Genomic DNA, 19432 nt, shown 5'->3' on the forward strand with positions numbered 1-19432 from the left:
TCATTGGATGATCCTGGATGCACTACTCCCTTCATGGGATGATCCTGGATGCACTACTCCCTCCAGGGGATGATCCTGGATGTACTACTCCCTCCATGGGATGATCTGGATGCACCTGTCCCTTCATGGGATGATCTGGATGCACCTGTCCCTTCATCGGATGATCCTGGATTCACTGCCCCCTTCATAGGATGATCCTGGATGCACTACTCTCTTCATGGGATGATCCTGGATGCACTACTCTCTTCATGGGATGATCCTGGATGCACTACTCCCTTCAGGGGATGATCCTGGATGCACTACTCCCTTCATGTGATGATCCTGGATGCACCTATCCCTTCATCGGATGATCCTGGATGCACCTGTCCCTTCATGGGATGATCCTGGATGCACTACACCTTCATGGGATGATCCTGAATGCACCTGTCCCTTCATGGGATGATCCTGGATGCACTACTCCCTTCAGGGGATGATCCTGGATAGACTACTCCCTTCAGGGGATGAGCCTGGATGCACTACTCCCTTCAGGGGATGATCCTGGAAGCACTACCCCCTTCAGGGGATGATCCTGGATGCACTACTCCCTTCAGGGGATGTTCCTGGATGCACTACTCCCTTCATGGTATGATCCTGGGTGCACTACCCCCTTCATGGGATGATTCTGGATGCACTACTCCCTTCAGGGGATGATCCTGGATGCACCTGTCCCTTCATGGGATGATCTGGATGCATCTGTCCTTTCTTGGGATGATCTGTATGCACTACTCCCTTCATGGGATAATCCTGGATGCAGTACTCCCTTCAGGGGATAATCCTGAATGCACTACTCCCTTCATGGGATGATCCTGAATGCACTACTCCCTTCATGGGATGATCCTGGATGTACTTCTCCCTTTAGGGGATGATCCTGGATTAACCAGTCCCTTCATGGGATGATCCTGGATGCACCTGTCCCTTCATGGGATGATCCTGGATGCACCTGTCCCTTCAGGGGATGATCCTGGATGCACAACTCCCTTCAGGGGATGATCCTGGATGCACTGGTCCTTCATGGGATGATCCTGGATGCACTACTTCCTTCATGGGATGATCCTGGATGCACTACTCCCTCCAGGGGATGATACTGGATGCACCTGTCCCTTCATGGGATGATCTGGATGCACCTGTCCCTTCATGGGATGATCTGGATGCACCTGTCCCTTTATGAGATGATCTGGGTGCACCTGTCCCTTCATGGGATGATCCTGGATGCACTACTCCCTTCATGGGATGATCCTGGATGCACCTGTCCCTTCATGGGATGATCCTGGATGCACTACTCCCTTCATGGGATGATCCTGGATGCACCTGTCCCTTCATGGGATGATCTGGATGCACCTGTCCCTTCACGGGATAATCTTGTATGCACTACTCCCTTCATGGGATGATCCTGGATGCACTGGTCCCTTCATGGGATGATCCTGGATGCACTGGTCCCTTCATGGGATGATCCTGGATGCACTGGTCCCTTCATGGGATGATCCTGGATGCACTGGTCCCTTCATGGGATGATCCTGGATGCACTACTCCCTTCATGGGATGATCCTGGATGCACTACTCCCTTCATGGGATGATCCTGGATGCACTACTCCTTCATGGGATGATCCTGAATGCACTACTCCCTTCATGGGATGATTGTGGATGTACTATGCCCTTCAGGGGATGATCCTGGATGCACTACTCCCTTCATGGGATGATCCTGGATGCACTACTCCCTTGAGGGGATGATCCTGGATGCACTGGTCCCTTCATTGGATGATCCTGGATAAACTACTCCCTTCATGGGATGATCCTGGATGCACTACTCCCTTTATGGGATGATCCTGAATGCACTACTCCCTTCAGGGGATGATCCTGGATACACTACTCACTCCAGGCGATGATCCTGGATCCACTACTCACTTCAGGGGATGATCCTGGATGCACTACTCACTTCAGGGGATGATCCTGGATGCACTACTCTCTTCATGGGATGATCCTGGATGCACTACTCCCTTCAGGGGATGATCCTGGATGCACTACTCCCTTCATGTGATGATCCTGGATGCACCTATCCCTTCATCGGATGATCCTGGATGCACCTGTCCCTTCATGGGATGATCCTGGATGCACTACACCTTCATGGGATGATCCTGAATGCACCTGTCCCTTCATGGGATGATCCTGGATGCACTACTCCCTTCAGGGGATGATCCTGGATAGACTACTCCCTTCAGGGGATGAGCCTGGATGCACTACTCCCTTCAGGGGATGATCCTGGAAGCACTACCCCCTTCAGGGGATGATCCTGGATGCACTACTCCCTTCAGGGGATGTTCCTGGATGCACTACTCCCTTCATGGTATGATCCTGGGTGCACTACCCCCTTCATGGGATGATTCTGGATGCACTACTCCCTTCAGGGGATGATCCTGGATGCACCTGTCCCTTCATGGGATGATCTGGATGCATCTGTCCTTTCTTGGGATGATCTGTATGCACTACTCCCTTCATGGGATAATCCTGGATGCAGTACTCCCTTCAGGGGATAATCCTGAATGCACTACTCCCTTCATGGGATGATCCTGAATGCACTACTCCCTTCATGGGATGATCCTGGATGTACTTCTCCCTTTAGGGGATGATCCTGGATTAACCAGTCCCTTCATGGGATGATCCTGGATGCACCTGTCCCTTCATGGGATGATCCTGGATGCACCTGTCCCTTCAGGGGATGATCCTGGATGCACAACTCCCTTCAGGGGATGATCCTGGATGCACTGGTCCTTCATGGGATGATCCTGGATGCACTACTTCCTTCATGGGATGATCCTGGATGCACTACTCCCTCCAGGGGATGATACTGGATGCACCTGTCCCTTCATGGGATGATCTGGATGCACCTGTCCCTTCATGGGATGATCTGGATGCACCTGTCCCTTTATGAGATGATCTGGGTGCACCTGTCCCTTCATGGGATGATCCTGGATGCACTACTCCCTTCATGGGATGATCCTGGATGCACCTGTCCCTTCATGGGATGATCCTGGATGCACTACTCCCTTCAGGGGATGATCCTGGATGCACCTGTCCCTTCATGGGATGATCTGGATGCACCTGTCCCTTCACGGGATAATCTTGTATGCACTACTCCCTTCATGGGATGATCCTGGATGCACTGGTCCCTTCATGGGATGATCCTGGATGCACTGGTCCCTTCATGGGATGATCCTGGATGCACTGGTCCCTTCATGGGATGATCCTGGATGCACTACTCCCTTCATGGGATGATCCTGGATGCACTACTCCCTTCATGGGATGATCCTGGATGCACTACTCCTTCATGGGATGATCCTGAATGCACTACTCCCTTCATGGGATGATTGTGGATGTACTATGCCCTTCAGGGGATGATCCTGGATGCACTACTCCCTTCATGGGATGATCCTGGATGCACTACTCCCTTGAGGGGATGATCCTGGATGCACTGGTCCCTTCATTGGATGATCCTGGATAAACTACTCCCTTCATGGGATGATCCTGGATGCACTACTCCCTTTATGGGATGATCCTGAATGCACTACTCCCTTCAGGGGATGATCCTGGATACACTACTCACTCCAGGCGATGATCCTGGATCCACTACTCACTTCAGGGGATGATCCTGGATGCACTACTCACTTCAGGGGATGATCCTGGATGCACTACTCTCTTCATGGGATGATCCTGGATGCACTACTCCCTTCATGGGATGATCCTGGATGCACTACTCCCTTCATGGCATGATCCTGGATGCACTACTCCCTTCAGGGGATGATCCTGGATGCACCTGTCCCTTCATGGGATGATCTGGATGCGGAAGCACTACTCCCTTCATGTGATGATCCTGGATGCACTATTCCCTGCATGGGATGATCCTGGATGCACTACTCCCTTCAGGGGATGATCTGGATGAACCTGTCCCTTCATGGGATGATCTGGATGAGCCTGTCCCTTCATGGGATGATCTGGATGCACCTGTCCCTTCATGGGATGATCTGGATGCACCTGTCCCTTCATGGGATGATCTGGATGCACCGGTCCCTTCATGGGATGATCTGGATGCACCTGTCCCTTCATGGGATGATCCTGGATGCACCTGTCCCTTCATGGGATGATCCTGGATGCACTACTCCCTTCATGGGATGATCCTGAATGCACCTGTCCCTTCATGGGATGATCCTGGATGCACTACTCCCTTCATGGGATGACCCTGGATGCACTACTCCCTTTATGGGATGATCCTGGATGCACTACTCCCTTCATGGGATGATCCTGAATGCACCTGTCCCTTCATGGGATGATCCTGGATGCACTACTCCCTTCATGGGATGACCCTGGATGCACTACTCCCTTTATGGGATGATCCTGGATGCACTACTCCCTTTATGGGATGATCCTGGATGCACCTGTCCCTTCAGGGGGTGATCTTGGATGCACTACTCCCTTCAGGGGATGATCCTGGATGCACTACTCCCTTCAGGGGATGATCCTGGATGCACTACTCCCTTCAGGGGATGATCCTGGATGCACTACTCCCTTCAGGGGGTGATCCTGGATGCACTACTCCCTTCAGGGGATGATCCTGGATGCACTACTCCCTTCAGGGGATGATCCTGGATGCACTACCCCTTCGTGGGATGATCCTGGATGCACTACTCCCTTCAGGGGATGATCCTGGGTGCACCTGTCCCTTCATGGGATGATCTGGATGCACCTGTCCCTTCATGGGATGATCTGGATGCACCTGTCCCTTCATGGGATGATCTGGATGCACTACTCCCTTCATGGGATAATCCTGGATGCACTACTCCCTTCATGGAATGATCCTGGATGCACTAATCCCTTCATGGGATGATCTGGATGCACCTGTCCCTTCATGGGATGATCTGGATGCACCTGTCCCTTCATGGGATGATCCTGGATGCACCTGTCCCTTCATGGGATGATCCTGGATGCACTACTCCCTTTATGGGATGATCCTGGATGCACTACTCCCTTCAGGGGATGATCCTGGATGCACTACTCCCTTCATGGGATGATCCTGGATGCACTACTCCCTTTATGGGATGATCCTGGATGCACTACTCCCTTCAGGGGATGATCCTGGATGCACTACTCCCTTCATGGGATGATCTGGATGCACCTGTCCCTTCATGGGATGATCCTGGATGCACTACTCCCTTTATGGGATGATCCTGGATGCACTACTCCCTTCATGGGATGATCCTGGATGCACCTGTCCCTTCATGGGATGATCCTGGATGCACTACTCCCTTCAGGGGATGATCCTGGATGCACTACTCCCTTCATGGGATGATCTGGATGCACCTGTCCCTTCATGGGATAATCCTGTATGCACTACTCCCTTCATGGGATGATCCTGGATGCACTGGTCCCTTCATGGGATGATCCTGGATGCACTACTCCCTTCATGGGATGATCCTGGATGCACTACTCCCTTCATGGGATGATCCTGGATGCACTACTCCTTCATGGGATGATCCTGAATGCACTACTCCCTTCATACTATGATTGTGGATGTACTATGCCCTTCAGGGGATGATCCTGGATGCACTACTCCCTTCATGGGATGATACTGGATGCACTACTCCCTTGAGGGGATGATCCTGGATGAACTGGTCCCTTCATTGGATGATCCTGGATAAACTACTCCCTTCATGGGATGATCCTGGATGCACTACTCCCTTTATGGGATGATCCTGAATGCACTACTCCCTTCAGGGGATGATCCTGGATGCACTACTCACTCCAGGCGATGATCCTGGATGCACTACTCACTTCAGGGGATGATCCTGGATACACTACTCACTTCAGGGGATGATCCTGGATGCACTACTCTCTTCATGGGATGATCCTGGATGCACTACTCCCTTCATGGCATGATCCTGGATGCACTACTCCCTTCAGGGGATGATCCTGGATGCACCTGTCCCGTCATGTAAATGTAAAATGTAAATGTATTTGAGCTTATATAGCGCACAGCTACCCACAAAGGGTTTCCCGGCTCTTGTTTAGGGAACCCGTCCTGGTATTCCCCTGTGAGATAACCCCGGCAGGGTATCCACAAGGTGAAAGCCAGGCATCCCGCCGCGAGGGGCCATTGTGGAGATTAAGCAAGCTATTGCCCAGAGTCGCAGAGTGTGAACCCGTGAGTCGAGAAGGCACCGGAGCGAGAATTATCGAGTCCGTGGAATTTTTGAGCCCAAGACCCGCCGAGGCGGGGAATTGAACCCTGGTCCAGGGCCGATCTCAGCTTCCGGGTCTGCCGCCTCTAACCCCTGAGCCACACTTCTCCACGGGATGATCTGGATGCGGAAGCACTACTCCCTTCATGTGATGATCCTGGATGCACTATTCCCTGCATGGGATGATCCTGGATGCACTACTCCCTTCAGGGGATGATCCTGGATGCACCTGTCCCTTCATGGGATGATCTGGATGCACCTGTCCCTTCATGGGATGATCTGGATGCACCGGTCCCTTCATGGGATGATCTGGATGCACCGGTCCCTTCATGGGATGATCCTGGATGCACCTGTCCCTTCATGGGATGATCCTGGATGCACTACTCCCTTCATGGGATGATCCTGAATGCACCTGTCCCTTCATGGGATGATCCTGGATGCACTACTCCCTTCATGGGATGACCTTGGATGCACTACTCCCTTTATGGGATGATCCTGGATGCACTACTCCCTTTATGGGATGATCCTGGATGCACCTGTCCCTTCAGGGGGTGATCTTGGATGCACTACTCCCTTCAGGGGATGATCCTGGATGCACTACTCCCTTCAGGGGATGATCCTGGATGCACTACTCCCTTCAGGGGATGATCCTGGATGCACTACACCCTTCAGGGGATGATCCTGGATGCACTACCCCCTTCAGGGGATGATCCTGGATGCACTACCCCCTTCAGGGGGTGATCCTGGAAGCACTACTCCCTTCAGGGGATGATCCTGGATGCACTACTCCCTTCAGGGGATGATCCTGGATGCACTACTCCCTTCAGGGGATGATCCTGGATGCACTACCCCCTTCATGGGATGATCCTGGATGCACCTGTCCCTTCATGGGATGATCTGGATGCACCTGTCCCTTCATGGGATGATCTGGATGCACCTGTCCCTTCATGGGATGATCTGGATGCACTACTCCCTTCATGGGATAATCCTGGATGCACTACTCCCTTCATGGAATGATCCTTGATGCACTAATCCCTTCATGGGATGATCTGGATGCACCTGTCCCTTCATGGGATGATCTGGATGCACCTGTCCCTTCATGGGATGATCCTGGATGCACCTGTCCCTTCATGGGATGATCCTGGATGCACTACTCCCTTTATGGGATGATCCTGGATGCACTACTCACTTCAGGGAATGATCCTGGATGCACTACTCCCTTCATGGGATGATCCTGGATGCACCTGTTCCTTCATGGGAGGATCCTGTATGCACTACTCCCTTCATGGAATGATCCTGGATGCACCTGTCCCTTCATGGGATGATCTGGATGCAGAAGCACTACTCCCTTCATGTGATGATCCTGGATGCACTATTCCCTGCATGGGATGATCCTGGATGCACTACTTCCTTCAGGGGATGATCCTGGATGCACCTGTCCCTTCATGGGATGATCTGGATGAACCTGTCCCTTCATGGGATGATCTGGATGCACCGGTCCCTTCATGGGATGATCCTGGATGCACCTGTCCCTTCATGGGATGATCCTGGATGCACTGCTCCCTTCAGGGGATGATCCTGGATGAACCTGTCCCTTCAGGGGATGATCCTGGATGCATCAGTCCCTTCATGGGATGATCCTCGGTGCACCTGTCCCTTCATGGGATGATCCTGGATGCACCTGTCCCTTCATGGGATGATCCTGGATGCACTACTCCCTCCATGGGATGATCTGGATGCACTACTCCCTCCATGGGATGATCTGGATGCACCTGTCCTTTCATGGGATGATCCTGTATGCACTACTCCCTTCATGGGATGATCCTGTATGCACTACTCCCTTCATGGGATGATCCTGTATGCACTACTCCCTTCATGGGATGATCCTGGATGCACTACTCCCTTCATGGGATGATCCTGGATGCACCTGTCCCTTCATGGGATGATGTGGATGCACCTGTCCTTTCATGGGATGATCCTGGATGCACCTGTCCCTTTATGGGATGATCCTGGATGCACTACTCCCTTCATGGGATGATCTTGTATGCACTACTCCCTTCATGGGATGATCCTGTATGCACTACTCCCTTCATGGGATGATCCTGGATGCACCACTCCCTTCATGGGATGATCCGGGATGCACTACTCCCTTTATGGGATGATCCTGGATGCACCTGTCCCTTCATGGGATGATCCTGGATGCACCTGACCCTTCATTGGATGATCCTGGATGCACCTGTCCCTTCATGGGATGATCCTGGATACACTACTCACTTCAGGGAATGATCCTGGATGCACCTGTCCCTTCATGGGATGATCTGGATGCACCTGTCCTTTCATGGGATGATCCTGGATGCACTACTCCCTTCATGGGATGATCCTGGATGCACTACTCCCTTCATGGGATGATCCTGGATGCACTACTCCCTTCGGGGGATGATCCTGGATGCTCCTGTCCCTTCATGGGATGATGTGGATGCACCTGTCCCTTCATTGGATGATCCTGGATGCACCTGTCCCTTCATGGGATGATCCTGGATGCACTACTCCCTTTATGGGATGATCCTGGATGCACCTGTCCCTTCATGGGATGATCCTGGATGCACTACTCCCTTCAGGGGATGATCCTGGATGTCCTACTCCCTTCAGGGGATGATCCTGGATGCACTACTCCTTTCATGGGATGATCCTGGATGCACTCCTCCCTTCAGTGGATGATCCTGGATGCACCCGTCCCTTCATGGGATGATCTGGATGCACCTGTCACTTCATGGGATGATCTGGATGCACCTGTCCCTTCATGGGATGATCTGGATGCACCTGTCCCTTCATGGGATGATCCTGGATGCACCTGTTCCTTCATGGGAGGATCCTGTATGCACTACCCCCTTCATGGAATGATCCTGGATGCACCTGTTCCTTCATGGGATGATCCTGGATGCACTACTCCCTTTATGGGATGATCCTGGATGCACTACTCCCTTTATGGGATGATCCTGGATGCACTACTCCCTTCATGGGATGATCCTGGATGCACTACTCCCTTAAGCGGATGATCCTGAATGCTCCTGTCCCTTCATGGGATGATGTGGATGCACCTGTCCCTTCATTGGATGATCCTGGATGCACCTGTCCCTTCATGGGATGATCCTGGATGCACTACTCCCTTCATGTGATGATCCTGGATGCACCTGTCCCTTCAGGGGATGATCCTGGATGCACTACTCCCTTCAGGGGATGATCCTGGATGCCCTACTCCCTTCACGGGATGATCCTGGATGCTCCTGTCCCTTCATGGGAAGATGTGGATGCACGTGTCCCTTCATGGGATGATCCTGGATGCACTACTCCCTTCATGGGATGATCCTGGATGCACTACTCCCTTCAGGAGATGATCCTGGATGCACCTGTCCCTTCATGGGATGATCTGGATGGAGATGCACTACTCCCTTCAGGGGATGATCCTGGATGCACTACTCCCTTCAGGGGATGATCATGGATGCACTACTCCCTTCAGGGGATGATCCTGGATGCACTACTCCCTTCATGTGATGATCCTGGATGCACTACTCCCTTCATTGGATGATCCTGGATGCACTACTCCCTTCAGGGGATAATCCTGGATGCACCTGTCCCTTCATGGGATGATCTGGATGTACCTGTCCCTTCATGGGATGATCTGGATGCACCTGTCCCTTCATGGGATGATCCTGGATGCACCTGTCCCTTCATGGGATGATTCTGGATGCACCTGTCCCTTCATGGGATGATCCTGTTTGCACTACTCCCTTCATGGGATGATCCCGGATGCACTACTCCCTTCAGGGGGTGATCCCGGATGCACTACTCCCTTCAGGGGATGATCCCGGATGCACTACTCCCTTCAGGGGATGATCCTGGATGCACCTGTCCCTTCAGGGGATGATCCTGGATGCATCAGTCCCTTCATGGGATGATCTGGATGCACCTGTCCTTTCATTGGATGATCCTGTATGCACTACTCCCTTCATGGGATGATCCTGGATGCACTACTCCCTTCATGGGATGATCCTGGATGCACTACTTCCTTCATGGGATGATCCTGGATGCACTACTCCCTTCAGGGGATGATCCTGGATGCACCTGTCCCTTCATGGGATGATGTGGATGCACCTGTCCTTTTATGGGATGATCCTGGATGCACCTGTCCCTTTATGGGATGATCCTGGATGCACCTGTCCCTTTATGGGATGATCCTGGATGCACTACTCCCTTCATGAGATGATCCTGTATGCACTACTCCCTCCATGAGATGATCCTGTATGCACTACTACCCTTCATGGGATGATCCTGGATGCACTACTCCCTTTATGGGATGATCCTGGATGCACCTGTCCCTTCATGGGATGATCTGGATGCACCTGACCCTTCATTGGATGATCCTGGATGCACCTGACCCTTCATTGGATGATCCTGGATGCACATGTCCCTTCATGGGATGATCTGAATGCACCTGTCCCTTCATGGGATGATCCTGGATGCACTACTCCCTTCATGGGATATGTGCACTACTACTCCCTTCAGGGGATGATCCTCGATGCACCTGTCCCTTCATGGGATAATCTGGATGCACCTGTCCCTCAATGGGATGATCCTGGAAGCACCTGTCCCTTCATGGGATGATCCTGGAAGCACCTGTCCCTTCATGGGATGATCCTGGATGCACCTGTCCCTTCATGGGATGATCCTGGATGCACTACTCCCTTCATGGGATGATCCTGAACGCACCTGTCCCTTCATGGGATGATCCTGGATGCACTACTCCCTTCATGGGATGACCCTGGATGCACTACTCCCTTTATGGGATGATCCTGGATGCACTACTCCCTTTATGGGATGATCCTGGATGCACCTGACCCTTCAGGGGGTGATCTTGGATGCACTACTCCCTTCAGGGGATGATCCTGGATGCACTACTCCCTTCAGGGGATGATCCTGGATGCACTACCCCCTTCAGGGGGTGATCCTGGATGCACTACTCCCTTCAGGGGATGATCCTGGATGCACTACTCCCTTGAGGGGATGATCCTGGATGCACTACTCCCTTCAGGGGATGATCCTGTATGCACTACTCCCTCCAGGGGATGATCCTGGATGCACTACCCCCTTCATGGGATGATCCTGGATGCACTACTCCCTTCAGGGGATGATCCTGGATGCACCTGTCCCTTCATGGGATGATCTGGATGCACCTGTCCCTTCATGGGATGATCTGGATGCACCTGTCCCTTCATGGGATGATCTGTATGCACTACTCCCTTCATGTGATAATCCTGGATGCACTACTCCCTTCATGGAATGATCCTGGATGCACTACTCCCTTCATGGGATGATCTGGATGCACCTGTCCCTTCATGGGATGATCTGGATGCACCTGTCCCTTCATGGGATGATCCTGGATGCACCTGTCCCTTCATGGGATGATCCTGGATGCACTACTCCCTTTATGGGATGATCCTGGATGCACTACTCACTTCAGGGAAAGATCCTGGATGCACTTCTCCCTTCATGGGATGATCCTGGATGCACTACTCCCTTCAGGGGATGATCCTGGATGCTCCTGTCCCTTCATGGGATGATGTGGATGCACCTGTCCCTTCATGGGATGATGTGGATGCACCTGTCCCTTCATTGGATGATCCTGGATGCACCTGTCCCTTCATGGGATGATCCTGGATGCACTACTCCCTTTATGGGATGATCCTGGATGCACTACTCCCTTCAGGGGATGATCCTGGATGTCCTACTCCCTTCAGGGGATGATCCTGGATGCACTACTCCTTTCATGGGATGATCCTGGATGCACTACTCCCTTCAGGGTATGATACTGGATGCACCCGTCCCTTCATGGGATGATCTGGATGCACCTGTCACTTCATGGGATGATCTGGATGCACCTGTCCCTTCATGGGATGATCTGGATGCACCTGTCCCTTCATGGGATGATCCTGGATGCACCTGTTCCTTCATGGGAGGATCCTGTATGCACTACTCCCTTCATGGAATGATCCTGGATGCACCTGTTCCTTCATGGGATGATCCTGGATGCACTACTCCCTTTATGGGATGATCCTGGATGCACTACTCCCTTTATGGGATGATCCTGGATGCACTACTCCCTTCATGGGATGATCCTGGATGCACTACTCCCATCATGGGATGATCCTGGATGCACTACTCCCTTAAGGGGATGATCCTGAATGCTCCTGTCCCTTCATGGGATGATGTGGATGCACCTGTCCCTTCATGGGATGATTCTGGATGCACTACTCCCTTCATGGGATGATCCTGGATGCACCTGTTCCTTCATGGGATGATCCTGGATGCACTACTCCCTTCAGGGGATGATCCTGGATGCCCTACTCCCTTCACTGGATGATCCTGGATGCACTACTCCTTTCATGGGATGATCCTGGATGCACTACTCCCTTCAGGGGATGATCCTGGATGCACCTGTCCCTTCATGGGATGATCTGGATGCACCTGTCCCTTCATGGGATGATCGGGATGCACCTGTCCCTTCATGGGATGATCTGGATGCACCTGTCCCTTCATGGGATGATCCTGGATGCACCTGTTCCTTCATGGGAGGATCCTGTATGCACTTCTCCCTTCATGGAATGATCCTGGATGCACCTGTTCCTTCATGGGATGATCCTGGATGCACTACTCCCTTTATGGGATGATCCTGGATGCACTAGTCTCTTCAGGGGATGATCCTGGATGCACCTGTCCCTTAAAGGGATGATCTGGATGCACCTGTCCCTTCATGGGATCATCTGGATGCACCTTTCTCTTCATGGGATCATCTGGATGCACCTGTCCCTTCATGGGATGATCCTGTATGCACTACTCCCTTCATTGGATGATCCTGGATGCACTACTCCCTTCATGGGATGATCCTGGATGCACTACTCCCTCCAGGGGATGATCCTGGATGTACTACTCCCTCAAGGGGATGATCTGGATGCACCTGTCCCTTCATGGGATGATCTGGATGCACCTGTCCCTTCATGGGATGATCTGGATGCACCTGTCCCTTCATGGGATGATCCTGGATGCACTACTCCCTTCATGGGATGACCCTGGATGCACTACTCCCTTTATGGGATGATCCTGGATGCACTACTCCCTTTATGGGATGATCCTGGATGCACTACTCCCTTTATGGGATGATCCTGGATGCACCTGACCCTTCAGGGGGTGATCTTGGATGCACTACTCCCTTCAGGGGATGATCCTGGATGCACTACTCCCTTCAGGGGATGATCCTGGATGCACTACCCCCTTCAGGGGGTGATCCTGGATGCACTACTCCCTTCAGGGGATGATCCTGGATGCACTACTCCCTTGAGGGGATGATCCTGGATGCACTACTCCCTTCAGGGGATGATCCTGTATGCACTACTCCCTTCAGGGGATGATCCTGGATGCACTACCCCCTTCATGGGATGATCCTGGATGCACTACTCCCTTCAGGGGATGATCCTGGATGCACCTGTCCCTTCATGGGATGATCTGGATGCACCTGTCCCTTCATGGGATGATCTGGATGCACCTGTCCCTTCATGGGATGATCTGTATGCACTACTCCCTTCATGTGATAATCCTGGATGCACTACTCCCTTCATGGAATGATCCTGGATGCACTACTCCCTTCATGGGATGATCTGGATGCACCTGTCCCTTCATGGGATGATCTGGATGCACCTGTCCCTTCATGGGATGATCCTGGATGCACCTGTCCCTTCATGGGATGATCCTGGATGCACTACTCCCTTTATGGGATGATCCTGGATGCACTACTCACTTCAGGGAAAGATCCTGGATGCATCTGTCCCTTCATGGGATGATCCTGGATGCACTTCTCCCTTCATGGGATGATCCTGGATGCACTACTCCCTTCAGGGGATGATCCTGGATGCTCCTGTCCCTTCATGGGATGATGTGGATGCACCTGTCCCTTCATGGGATGATGTGGATGCACCTGTCCCTTCATTGGATGATCCTGGATGCACCTGTCCCTTCATGGGATGATCCTGGATGCACTACTCCCTTTATGGGATGATCCTGGATGCACTACTCCCTTCAGGGGATTATCCTGGATGTCCTACTCCCTTCAGGGGATGATCCTGGATGCACTACTCCTTTCATGGGATGATCCTGGATGCACTACTCCCTTCAGGGTATGATACTGGATGCACCCGTCCCTTCATGGGATGATCTGGATGCCCCTGTCACTTCATGGGATGATCTGGATGCACCTGTCCCTTCATGGGATGATCTGGATGCACCTGTCCCTTCATGGGATGATCCTGGATGCACCTGTTCCTTCATGGGAGGATCCTGTATGCACTACTCCCTTCATGGAATGATCCTGGATGCACCTGTTCCTTCATGGGATGATCCTGGATGCACTACTCCCTTTATGGGATGATCCTGGATGCACTACTCCCTTTATGGGATGATCCTGGATGCACTACTCCCTTCATGGGATGATCCTGGATGCACTACTCCCTTCATGGGATGATCCTGGATGCACTACTCCCTTAAGGGGATGATCCTGAATGCTCCTGTCCCTTCATGGGATGATGTGGATGCACCTGTCCCTTCATGGGATGATTCTGGATGCACTACTCCCTTCATGGGATGATCCTGGATGCACCTGTTCCATCATGGGATGATCCTGGATGCACTACTCCCTTCAGGGGATGATCCTGGATGCCCTACTCCCTTCACTGGATGATCCTGGATGCACTACTCCTTTCATGGGATGATCCTGGATGCACTACTCCCTTCAGGGGATGATCCTGGATGCACCTGTCCCTTCATGGGATGATCTGGATGCACCTGTCCCTTCATGGGATGATCGGGATGCACCTGTCCCTTCATGGGATGATCTGGATGCACCTGTCCCTTCATGGGATGATCCTGGATGCACCTGTTCCTTCATGGGAGGATCCTGTATGCACTTCTCCCTTCATGGAATGATCCTGGATGCACCTGTTCCTTCATGGGATGATCCTGGATGCACTACTCCCTTTATGGGATGATCCTGGATGCACTAGTCTCTTCAGGGGATGATCCTGGATGCACCTGTCCCTTAAAGGGATGATCTGGATGCACCTGTCCCTTCATGGGATCATCTGGATGCACCTTTCTCTTCATGGGATCATCTGGATGCACCTGTCCCTTCATGGGATGATCCTGTGTGCACTACTCCCTTCATTGGATGATCCTGGATGCACTACTCCCTTCATGGGATGATCCTGGATGCACTACTCCCTCCAGGGGATGATCCTGGATGTACTACTCCCTCAAGGGGATGATCTGGATGCACCTGTCCCTTCATGGGATGATCTGGATGCACCTGTCCCTTCATGGGATGATCTGGATGCACCTGTCCCTTCATGGGATGATCTGGATGCACCTGTCCCTTCATGGGATGATCCTGGATTCACTGCCCCCTTCATGGGATGATCCTGGATGCACTACTCCCTTCATGGGATGATCCTGGATGCACTACTCCCTTCAGGGGATGATCCTGGATGCACTACTCCCTTCATGTGAAGATCCTGGATGCACTACTCCCTTCGTGTGCTGATCCTGGATGCACCTGTCCCTTCATGGGATGATCCTGGATGCACTACAACTTCATGGGATGATCCCGAATGCACCTGCCCCTTCATGGGATGATCCTGGATGTACTACTCCCTTCATGGGATGATCCTGGATGCACTACTCCCTTCATGGGATGATCCTGGATGCTCTACTCCCTTCAGGGGATGATCCTGGATGCTCCTGTCCCTTCATGGGATGATGTGGATGCACCTGTCCCTTCATTGGATGATCCTGGATGCACCTGTCCCTTCATGGGATGATCCTGGATGCACCTGTCCCTTCATGGGATGATCCTGGATGCACTACTCCCTTTATGGGATGATCCTGGATGCACATGTCCCTTCATGGGATGATCCTGGATGCACTACTCCCTTCAGGGGATGATCCTAGATGCACTACTCCCTTCAGGGGATGATCCTGGATGCACTACTCCTTTCATGGGATGATCCTGGATGCACCTGTCCCTTCATGGGATGATCCTGGATGCACCTGTCCCTTCATGGGATGATCTGGATGCACCTGTCCCTTCATGGGATGATCTGGATGCACCTGTCCCTTCCTGGGATGATTCTGGATGCACCTGTTCCTTCATGGGAGGATCCTGTATGCACTACTCCCTTCATGGAATGATCCTGGATGCACCTGTCCCTTCATGGGATGATCCTGGATGCACTACTCCCTTTATGGGATTATCCTGGATGCACTACTCCCTTCAGGGGATGATCTGGATGCACCTGTCCCTTCAAGGGATGATCTGGATGCACCTGTCCCTTCATGGGATCATCTGGATGCACCTGTCCTTTCATGGGATGATCCTGTATGCACTACTCCCTTCATTGGATGATCCTGGATGCACTACTCCCTTCATGGGATGATCCTGGATGCACTACTCCCTCCAGGGGATGATCCTGGATGTACTACTCCCTCCATGGGATGATCTGGATGCACCTGTCCCTTCATGGGATGATCTGGATGCACCTGTCCCTTCATCGGATGATCCTGGATTCACTGCCCCCTTCATAGGATGATCCTGGATGCACTACTCTCTTCATGGGATGATCCTGGATGCACTACTCTCTTCATGGGATGATCCTGGATGCACTACTCCCTTCAGGGGATGATCCTGGATGCACTACTCCCTTCATGTGATGATCCTGGATGCACCTATCCCTTCATCGGATGATCCTGGATGCACCTGTCCCTTCATGGGATGATCCTGGATGCACTACACCTTCATGGGATGATCCTGAATGCACCTGTCCCTTCATGGGATGATCCTGGATGCACTACTCCCTTCAGGGGATGATCCTGGATGCACTACTCCCTTCAGGGGATGATCCTGGATGCACTACTCCCTTCAGGGGATTATCCTGGATGCACTACCCCCTTCAGGGGATGATCCTGGATGCACTACTCCCTTCAGGGGATGTTCCTGGATGCACTACTCCCTTCATGGTATGATCCTGGGTGCACTACCCCCTTCATGGGATGATTCTGGATGCACTACTCCCTTCAGGGGATGATCCTGGATGCACCTGTCCCTTCATGGGGTGATCTGGATGCATCTGTCCTTTCTTGGGATGATCTGTATGCACTACTCCCTTCATGGGATAATCCTGGATGCACTACTCCCTTCAGGGGATAATCCTGAATGCACTACTCCCTTCATGGGATGATCCTGAATGCACTACTCCCTTCATGGGATGGTCCTGGATGTACTTCTCCCTTTAGGGGATGATCCTGGATTAACCAGTACCTTCATGGGATGATCCTGGATGCACCTGTCCTTTCATGGGATGATCCTGGATGCACCTGTCCCTTCAGGGGATGATCCTGGATGCACAACTCCCTTCAGGGGATGATCCTGGATGCACTGGTCCTTCATGGGATGATCCTGGATGCACTACTCCCTTCATGGGATGATCCTGGATGCACTACTCCCTCCAGGGGATGATACTGGATGCACCTGTCCCTTCATGGGATGATCTGGATGCACCTGTCCCTTCATGGGATGATCTGGATGCACCTGTCCCTTTATGGGATGATCTGGGTGCACCTGTCCCTTCATGGGATGATCCTGGATGCACTACTCCCTTCATGGGATGATCCTGGATATACTACTCCCTTCATGGGATGATCCTGGATGTACTACTCCCTTCATGGGATGATCCTGGATGCACCTGTCCCTTCATTGGATGATCCTGGATGCACCTGTCCCTTCATTGGATGATCCTGGATGCACCTGTCCCTTCATGGGATGATCCTGGATGCACCTGTCCCTTCATGGGATGATCCTGGATGCACCTGTCCCTTCAGGGAATGATCCTGGATGCACTACTCCCTTCAGGGGATGATCCTGGATGCACCGGTCCCTTCATGGGATGATCCTGGATGCACTACTCACTTCAGGGGATGATCCTGGATGCACTGGTCCCTTCATGGGATGATCCTGGAGGCACCGGTCCCTTGATGTGATGATCCAGGATGCACTACTCCCTTCGTTGGATGATCCTGGATGCACCAGTCCCTTCATGGGATGATCCTGGATGCATCGGTCCCTTCATTGGATGATCATGCATGCACTACTCCCTTCAGGGGATGATCCTAGATGCACCTGCCCCTTCGTGGGATGATCCTGGATGCACCTGTCTCTTCGTGGGATGATCCTGGATGCACCTGTCCCTTCATGGGATGATTCTGGATGCACCTGTCCCTTCATGGGATGATCCTGGATGCGCCTGTCCCTTCATGGGATGATCCTGGATGCGCCTGTCCCTTCATGGGATGATCCTGAATGCACCTGTCCCTTCATGGGAGGATCCTGGATGCACTACTCCCTTCAGGGGATGATCTGGATGCACTACTCCCTTCAGGGGATGATCTGGATGCACCTGTCCCTTCATGGGATGATCCTGGATGCACCTGTCCCTTCATGGGATGATCCTGGAAGCACCTGTCCCTTCATGGGATGATCCTGGAAGCACCTGGCCCTTCATGGGATGATCCTGGAAGCACCTGTCCCTTCATGGGATGATCCTGGATGCACCTGTCCCTTCATGGGATAATCCTGGATGCACTACTCCCTTTATGGGATGATCCTGGATGCACTACTCCCTTCAGGGGATGATCCTGGATGCACCTGTCCCTTCATGGGATGATCTGGATGCACCTGCCACTTCTTGTGATGATGATGGATGCACTACTCCCTTCAGGGGATGATCCTAGATGCACTACTCCCTTCAGGGGATGATCCTAGATGCACTACTCCCTTCATGGGATGATCCTGGATGCACTACTCCCTTCATGGGATGATCTTGGATGCACTACTCCCTTCATGGGATGATCCTGGATGCACTACTCCCTTCATGGGATGATCCTGGATGCACCTGTCCCTTCATGGGATGATCCTGGATGCACTACTCCCTTTATGGGATGATCCTGGATGCACTACTCCCTTCAGGGGATGATCCTGGATGCACCTGTCCCTTCATGGGGTGATCCTGGAT

This window comes from Lissotriton vulgaris, chromosome 10 (assembly GCF_964263255.1).
Source record: "Lissotriton vulgaris chromosome 10, aLisVul1.2, whole genome shotgun sequence".
NCBI classification, from domain to species: domain Eukaryota; kingdom Metazoa; phylum Chordata; class Amphibia; order Caudata; family Salamandridae; genus Lissotriton; species Lissotriton vulgaris.